Source organism: Eumetopias jubatus, unplaced genomic scaffold, assembly GCF_037043125.1.
Source record: "Eumetopias jubatus isolate StellerSeaLion01/CBP00866 unplaced genomic scaffold, mEumJub1_p1.0 scaffold_11, whole genome shotgun sequence".
NCBI classification, from domain to species: Eukaryota; Metazoa; Chordata; class Mammalia; order Carnivora; family Otariidae; genus Eumetopias; species Eumetopias jubatus.
This window is the reverse complement of record NW_028274817.1, coordinates 70,476,366-70,485,968: the sequence shown is the minus strand read 5'-3', so window position 1 is coordinate 70,485,968 and position 9,603 is coordinate 70,476,366.

Sequence of the window (9,603 nt, the reverse complement as noted above, 5' to 3'; positions counted from 1 at the left end):
TAAGTGTGGGCCAAGTGACATGGATTCTACTCAGAGTGGATCCAGGTTAGACTTCAGAGAAAATAATTTATTCATTAAAAAATCAATAAATTGGAATTGGGAATCCAGAAACAAACCCATACATGTATGGCCAATTGATTTTTGCCAAGGTGCCAAGGCAATTCAATAGGGGGAAAGAATAGTCTTTTCAATATATGATGCAGGGACAACTGGATAGTCATATGGAAAAGAATGAAGTTGGAACTCTACCTCAAACCATATACAAAATTTAACTTGAAATGGACCAAAGACCTAAAGTTGAGAGCTACAACTATAAAACTATTAGAAGAATATAGAAGAGTAAAGTTTGCTGGTCTTGGATTTGGCAATGGATTCTTAGATAAGACACCAAAAGCACAAACAACAAATGAAGAAATAGATAAGTTGGACTTCATTAAAATTAAACACTTCTGTGCTTCAGAGAAAACTATCAAGAAAGTGAAAATCAACCCACAGAATAGGAGAAATTTGCAAATCATGTGTCTGATAAGAGTCTAGCATGCAGAATATATAAAGAACTCTTACAACTCAATGACAAAAAGTCAGCACAATTAAAAGTGAGCAAAGGGGGGTGCTTGGATGGCTCAGTCACCCAATGTTGGTTAAGTGTGCAACTCTAGGTTTCTGCTCAGGTTGTAATCTCATGGATCGGGAGATCAAGCTCCAGGCGGGCTCCGTGCTTGTGCTCAGCGGGGAGTCTGCTTGGAGATTCTCTCCCTCTGCCCCTCCCCCCAACTCGCAGGCAGATGCACGCTCTCTCTCCCTCGTGTTCTCTCTCTCTAAAAATAAATAAATCTTTTTAAAAATGAGCAAAGAATTTGAATAGCCATCCCTCCAAATCAGATATGCAAATGAAAAGGTGCTCAAATTATTAATCATTAGGGAAATGCAAATCAAAACCACAATGAGATACCATTTCACACTCACTAGGATGACTGTAATAAAAAAGGTAGACAATAACAAGTATTATTGAGGGATATGGAGAAATTAGAACCCTCAGGCATTCCTGTTAGGAATGTAAAATGGTGCAGCCCCTTTGGAATATAAGTTGGCAGTTCCTCAAAAAGTTAAACCTGGAATTATCATATGACCCAGCAGTCCCACTCTTACATATATACCTCCCAAAATTGAAAATACATCACCACACAAAAATTTGTACGTGGATGATCATAGCGCAATTATTTATAATAACAAAAAAAATGAAAACAACCCAAAAGCCCATCAATTGATGGATGGATAAACAAAATGTGGTATACCTATGCGATGGAATATTATGCAACCATAGAAGGAATGAAATACTGATACATACTGCAACATGGATGCCAGAAACACAGGCTGTTTATTACATAATTCCATTTCTATGAAATGTCCAGAATATGCAAATATAAAGAGACAGAGAGACATAAAGTAGATTAGTGGTTATCAGGGACTGGGGGAGAGGGGAAATGGGAGTGACTGCTAATGGGTATGGAGTTTCTTTTGGGGATGATGAAAATTTTGTGCAATTAGATAATGATGATGGTTGTGCAACCTTGTGAGTAACTAAAGCCCACCATATTGTACACTTTAAACTGGCAAATTTTATTTTTCTTAATTTTTTTAAGATTTTATTTATTTATATTGACAGAGAGAGAGCACAAACAGGGGGAATGCCAAACAGAGGGAGAGGGAGAAGCAGGCTCTCCACTGAGCAGGGACCCCAATGCAGGGCTCGATCCCAGGATCATGACCTGAGCCGAAGGCAGATGCTTAACTGACTGAGCCACCCAGGTGCCCCATGATTGGCAAATTTTATAGTATATAACTATACCTGGAAAAAGTAATGTTTAAGAAAAATCAGCCGTTTAATTTAAGGAAAAATGTGTGGGTTGTATTAAAAGTTTGTATTGAAGTTTAAAAATACACAATAAATTTTTTAAAATACTTTTTATTTTAAAATGATTGCAGATTCACAGGAAGTTGGACCCATTGGACCCTTTACCCAGCTTCCCATGATGGTGACTCTTACATAATTGAGTACAATATCAAAACAGGAAATTGACACTGATACAATACTGTTAATTAGACTATAGGCCTTACTCAGTTTTCACCATTTTTATGCACACTCATTTGTGTGTGTGTGTGTGTATGTGTGTGTATACATGCAATTTGATCTCATATATACAGATTTGTATGACCCCTATTACCCTTATGACATAGAACTGTTTCATCACCATAGAGTAACTACCTAGAACCCCACCTGTATAATCACACACCTCTGCCTTCATCCCTGTGCCCTGGCAATCACTGATCTATTTTCCATCTCTATAGCTTTATCATTTCAAGGATATTATATAAATGGAATCATACAGTATATAATCTTTTTTTTAAAGATTTTATTTATTTATTCATATGAGAGAGAGAGAGAGAAGCAGAGGGAGAAGCAGGTTCCCAAGGAGCAGGGAGCCCGATGTGGGACTCGATCCCAGGACCCTGGGATCATGACCTGAGCCGAAGGCAGACGCTTAACCATCTGAGCCACCCAGGTACCCCAGTATATAATCTTTTGAGATTGGTTTTTTCCATTAAGTGTAATGCCCTTAAGATCCGTCCAAGTTGTCATGTATCAATAGTTCATTCCTTTTAGTTGCAGAGTAGGATTCCGTCGTCTGGACGCACCAGAGTTAGTTTAACCATTTACTCATTGAAGGACATCTGTATTGTTTCCAGTTTTGGACTATTACAAGTAAAGCTTCTGTTAACATCCATGTACAAGTTTTTGTATAAATGGAAGTTTTGATTTCTCTGGGATAAATGCCTAGGAGTACAATTGCTGGGATATATGGTAATTACACATTTAGTTTTATAGGAAACTCACATTATTTTCTAGAGTGCCTGTACCACTTTACATTCCCATCAGCAATATATGAAGGATTAATTTTCTCTGCATCTTCGCCAGTATTTAGTATCGTCACTGTTTTTCTTTTTTAATTTTAGCCGTTCTGATAAATGTGTCATGATATCTTGTAATTTTAATTTGCATTTTTGTTTTAGATCAGTCTCTCAGCTAGAAATGCCTGGAGGCACTCACCTGGGCCCAGACTACTTGGGGCAAGCCCACAAAGATTTTCCTCACTGGAGTCAATGCTGTGGCTGGCCCGGTTTTTGTGGTTTTTATTATGATTTCAAGACACACCTCAGCAACAACCATCAGGGAACTTTGAAAAAACAAGGCTTATTACTCAGGTTCTGGAGAGTACACAGCACACCAGGTGCCACACAGTGAGGTCATGGGTAGAGATAGAGAGAAAGAGCATGCAGAGCTGGAGATCTGCTTTTACTGGGGTCAAGGGTAGGGGGGCTAGGGCTTCATAGGTTCATTCTTAATTGGTGATTTAAAACGAAAGAGGGGGAATTAAAGCTTGGGAAGGGAAAAGTAAGGTCATGCAGTCAGTTATCTAGGTCACCAGGGCTTTCTAAAAGGGAACCTCCTGGTTGGGGTCACCTGGCTCTTTATCTCATTGTGTGGCTGGTAATGTGTTTATTTGAGATGAATGTCTTTGATATGGCTGTTTTGGCAATCAAAAGCTTAATGCCAGGCATTTATGTTGCAATCAAAAAGCTAATTGTCAGGCACTTACACTACAATGGTCCTAAAGGCTAATGATGTTAAACTTATTTTCATGTGCTTATTTGCTGTCCATATATCCTCTTTTTTAAAAAGATTTTATTTATTTATTTGATAGAGACACAGCGAGAGAGGGAACAGGAGCAGGGGCAGAGGGAGAAGCAGGCTTCCCGCTGAGCAGGGAGCCCAACACGGGGCTCATCCCAGGACCCTGGGATCATGACCTGAGCCAAAGGCAGACACTTAACGACTGAGCCACCCCCATATATCCTCTTTACCGAAATGTCTCTTCATGTCTTTTGCCCATTTTAGATCTTTACTGTTGAAAATTCTTTATATATTCTAGTCCTTTGTTGGATGTATGGTTTGCAGATGCTTTCTCCCAGTCCGTAGCTTGTCTTTTTATCCTCTTATTTAACAGGTCTTTTACAGAGAAAATATTTTTAGTTTTGGTGAAGTTGAATTTACCGAATTTTTCTTTTATGAATTCTATTAGTTTAGTATTGCAACTTAACACATTACATTACAGTGGCTTTTTCACTTTCTGTAATATATGAGAAAAGAAATGCCAAATCAATTTTAAAAAAACAAGAGCCATAACTTAAAACTAAAATATGGTATTTTGACTTTTGACTCCATAACACAAAATAGGCTGAGCAACAATTTTGACAAAATTATTGTCTCTCAATAACACATAAAAATAGGCAGAGTGAGATAGCAAAGGAAAATATTTTTCCTGAGCAGAGTATACGTCTGACTTAATAGCTACGGGAAGAAAACCATTTGTTGTAATATCAGAACTGGGGGAAGAGTTATCTGTAGAAGCATTAATGAAATTCCTGGCAAAGTTAAATGAAATCATTGAAAATGAAGGCTACTATTTCCAAACAGGTGTCTAATATCAATGAAACAGGACTTTTTCTGATGTTTTGCTGTCACAAATCTACAATGCCAAGAAATACAAATCAAGGCTTGGTTATAAATCAGAGGTGGTTGAGTGGTTAGATTCTCAAAGGAACTCAGCCATAAAGATTTCATTGAAATAGGAGAGCGAAGGGTCACTGTTAGAGATGCCCCAGAAATTATCCTGCTCCAAAGATTTGTCACGTGTCGATACACATCTCATTGACAACAAAAACTTTCCAGAAAGATGACCTTATTTTAAAATGCACTCAAAGGTCCTAAGAGTAATAAAGAATGCCTATGTTTACTTAAGGAATATTTAGCAGAAAAATATGACAACTTCATTCTGAAATTCAAGGACTTGCATTTTTGGTTTTTTAAAAAATTGGAATATAATTCACATATCATACAATTCACCCTTTTAAAGTGTACAATTCAGTGGTTTTCATATATTCACAATGGACATCTTAGGCCAGCCCCTGAGGAAAAATAAACCCTCAAAAGAAACACTTATGATGCAACATTTCTATTTTATGTTTTGTTTTATAGAGTTAATGAGAGTTTTTAAAAAGCATATATTTCAATTTTCTTTTTTATTTATTTTCATTACCAATTTAGGTATTTTTACAGTGTGAGATGAATTTTCAGGACAAATTACAATGTATTATATTGCACCAATAGGATATGAGTTTACCTTATGACATCTTAATACCTGAACTTGGTCCAGGAATCAATACGCTACAAGTTATCTGCAAACAATATGATGGCTTACTTTAAAAACTCAAGAGAATAGAGGCACCTGGGTGGCTCAGTCATTAAGCATCTGCCTTCGGCTCAGGTCATGATCCCAGGGTCCTGGGATCGAGCCCCACACTGGGCTCCCTGCTCAGCGGGAGGCCTGCTTCTCTCTCTCCCACTTCCCCTGCTTGTGTTTTGCTCTCGCTCTCTCTCTCTCTCTCTCTCTGTCAAATAAATAAATAAAATCTTTAAAAAAATTTTTAAAAACTCAAGAGAATAAACTGAGAAATTGTTAGAATTGATAAGAGAGTTCAAATGGCTAAATACAAATAATATATGCCAAATCAATTTTTCCTGTATACTAATAAAAACCAATTCAAAAATATAATAGGAAAAAGAGTTACAAAAACAGTTATATAAAGGAATGGGTAAATAAATGGAGATATAAACCTTGCTCCTGGATGAGAAAACTCAATATTGTGAAGACATTAATTATTAATTATTTCCAAAAAATTATTATTTCCAAAATTAAATTGAATGTTTAATGCACTTCCAGTTAAAATCCTAATAGTTTTGTTTGGCACTTAAGAAAGCTATTCTAAAATTCATCCCAAAGAATAAGCAGTCAAAAACTAACCAGGCAGGGCACCTGGATGGCTCAGTCAGTTAAGCGTCCAACTCTTGATCTCAGCTCAGGTCTTGATCTCAGGGTCGTAAAGTCAAGCCCTATGTTGGGTTCCATGCGCAGTGTGGAGCCTACTTAAAAAAAAAAAATAACCAGACAACTTTTGAAAACTAAGAATTAGCACAACTAGATGTTAAAACACATTATAAATATTCACATTAAAATAGAATAGTACCAGTGTTAGCTAGGAGGCAGCAGTAAGTTACTCAAATAAGAGGGCTGAAAGAGTTTTCCTTAGTCCTGGTGTTTTCTAGGATAAAGCAAGACCCCAACTCAATGGCACAACACTATTGTCTGAGTGTGCAGCAAAGTCAAGCTCCCTCAGAATTTATTGACCTGAAAAATTGAATGGGGTCTCTGCACAGGCATCCTTGAACGGCTTCCCTCAAGTGCCACAGACCCAAGCTCACTACTGACAAGTGGCTGCATAACAAGAGAACATCAAGAGGGACAATGGAGAGAGGTTGGAGGGAAATAGATGAAGGAGAATGTTCCTTGTTAGGGGGAGGGCAAGGACCTTCAGACTCACTGCTGCCCCCAGGTCCAAGACTACCATAGAGAACCCACCTGTCTTGGGCCTCCACTACAGAAACCACCACAGTCTCAAGGCATAATGTCTGAGGAAAAACTAAAACGTTTTTTGAGCCTAATCTCTGGCTCTCAGGACCTGGTGGAGCTTTATCTCAATAACCAGTTTTCCTCTCCTCCCCAGTGACCGGAAGAAAACTCAGCTGAGGGATGGCCTAGGACAAGGAATGGGTGAGTCAGAAAACAGAGCAGTTACGCTAATAGCTGGAGGGGGACTCCACCCCCTTGACAAACCCAACTGCCTGGAGGTAAGCCAAGTGACACAACCCAAAAACATCTGTGCAAACAAGTCCTCCCTGAAGACAAGCAGAGTCTGGGAGATGCCTCACTTTTTATCCCGAGGATCTCTCATACCATATGACATATATAGGTCATTATAGTACATGTTGTTCCTGGAGGATTAGCAGTTCAGCAAATGTGTCGGCCTACATTGTTATTTGTCCCATATCACTAGTGCTTTCAAGCTATCATAACATTATTTTTCAATATTTTAACAAATGCTTATGGAGTTCCTACTAAGTGACAGGCACTGTTCTAGATGCTGGGATTGTAGTGAATAAAACGAAGACCTTGCCCTCTCAGAGCTTACATCCTAGCTCGGGGAGACAGATAAGCAAGCAAGCAACACCATCAGATAAGGGCCATGAAGAAAAATAAGGCCAATAAGGGACCAGTGTGTGATGGGGAGTCCTATTTCAGTGAGGCTGGTGAGGGAAGCTTTCCCTGGAGAGGTGTTACTTGAATAGAGATCTGACTACAGTGAGGCAGCCAGCCTTGTTAATGTTGGAGGAAAAAGAGTCCTAGCAGAGGGACCAGCAAAGCCAAAAGCCTGAGAGGAAATCTACTTGGCATGTTCAGGGAACAGCAAGATTTCCTGATAACTGGATGGAGTGGAATGAACAGGGAGAGAATGGAAGATAAGGTGAGAGAAGTGGACAAGAGCTAGATCAAGTAGGACTCCAGAGACCAATGTGATGGTTTAGGATATTGTACTAAGTGGGATGAGATGTTGCTGGAAGGGTTACAATTGTTTTTGTTATGAAAAATTTTAAACATATATAAATCTAGAGATAATAGTATAATGAACCTTTATAAACTATCACCAGGATTCAACAATTACCAAGATACTGCTGCTTCTTGGCTGGCTCAGTCGGTGGAGTGTGCAACTCTTAATCTTGGGGTCGTGAGTTTGAGCCTCACATTGGGTGGAGAGACTACTTAAAATAAATTAATTTAAAAAAAGATATTGCTGCTTGCTTCCTCTATTCCAACTTTTCCTTTTTGTTTTAGCTGAAGTGTTTTAAAGTAAATTTCATCTTTACAAATGTCACATCTAAAAAAATTACCATTTTCTTATATAACAATAAAGTCATCATCACACCTAAAATATTAACTATAATTCCTTAGTACCATCTAATACTTAGTCCATAGTCAAATTTCCCTCATTGCCTTCAAAATGTTTTTTATAGTTGGTTTATGATATAAATATATTTTAAATTATTTTAAATAAATTCTTTTAATCTAGAGCAACATTACCTCTCCCCTCCCCCATTTTTTTATACCACTGACTTCTTGAAGAAACTAGATCACTGTCCTATATAAGGCCCCAAATTCTGGATTTGTCTTTTAACTTGGTCCTTTATTTCTCCTATTTTCTCTAAACTGGAAGCTAGCCAGAGGCTTTTATAGATTCAGGTTCACCTTTGGAGGGGAGAATATTTTAAAGGTAGGTAGGTATAAGTAGGTACTGTACATTGGGGCTGTCTTCCTTATAGTGCTTCTAAGATTGATCCAAAATATGTGTTTTGATAACCTAATTTTTTCATTGTAACATTCTACATCAACCTTTCATACCGTGGTTTTAGCAGTCAGTGATGATCATTGCATGACACAATTATTTCATCAGAGGTTGAACAATGATGTTTTTCTATTTCTATCACTCCATCCACATTTACTGGCTCACATAGTGCAGTATATTGATAAATCTCACTTCCAACTCCACTCCCTCTAACCTGTTCCTTCTCTCTACAGGTAAGCATTTCTGTTCATTTGAGGGTTTTTTCTAGAGTTCTTACAATTAGAAACATTTGTATGTATATATTTGTATGTTGTATGGATATATTTGTATCCCTGTCCTTTTTGACAAAAGGTTGCATTACTGTATATGCTATCTTGTATCTTTCTTTTTTCACTTAGATATATCATGGAAATCATTCCATATCAGTGTCTCCAGATCTACATCATTGGAGGAAGATCTTCTTCATCATTGGTTTTGAACAGGAGAATGGCAAAACCTGCCATGAAGTTTAGAAGCCTTCCTCTACTGCCTTGCGAAAAATAGAATTTAAAAGGGCAAATATCAGGGGCGCTTAGGTGGCTCAGTCCTTTCAGCCTCCAACTCTTGATTTCAGCTCTTGTCATGATCTCGGGGTTGTGAGATCGAACCCTTGCATGGAGCCCCACATCGAGCCCCATTCAGGGCTCTGTTCTGGGCGGGGAGCTTCCTTAAGATTCTTTCTGCCTCTCCCTACCACAACCCCCCCACTCTCTCTCTCTCAAAACTAATTAATTAATTAATTAATTAAATTAAAAGGGCAAATACCAAAGCAAGGAGATCATTAAAGGCTGCTACAAGGGGTGCCTGGGTGGCTCGGTCAGTTAAGCGTCTGCCTTTAGCTCAGGTCATGGTCCCAGGGTCCTGGGATCGAGCCCCACATCGGGCTCCCTGCTCCGCGGGAAGCCTGCTTCTCCCTCTCCCACTGCCCCCTGCTTGTGTTCCCTCTCTTGCTGTGTCTCTCTCTGTCAAATAAATAAAATCTTTTTTAAAAAGCTGCTACAATAGTCTAGGAAGATGAGGCATTTTTGATGATGCAAATGTAGACTACTCCCGTGAGGGATGGAGGGGCCTGGGCCCCTGACAGCTTCACTGAGTAGACCTGCAAAACAGCTCAAACACCTCATGGTGTCTGAAAGAGAAAGAAATACATCTTTACCTTATTTAGGCTACATTTTACTTTGAATCCCCGTCACATGCACTGAACCT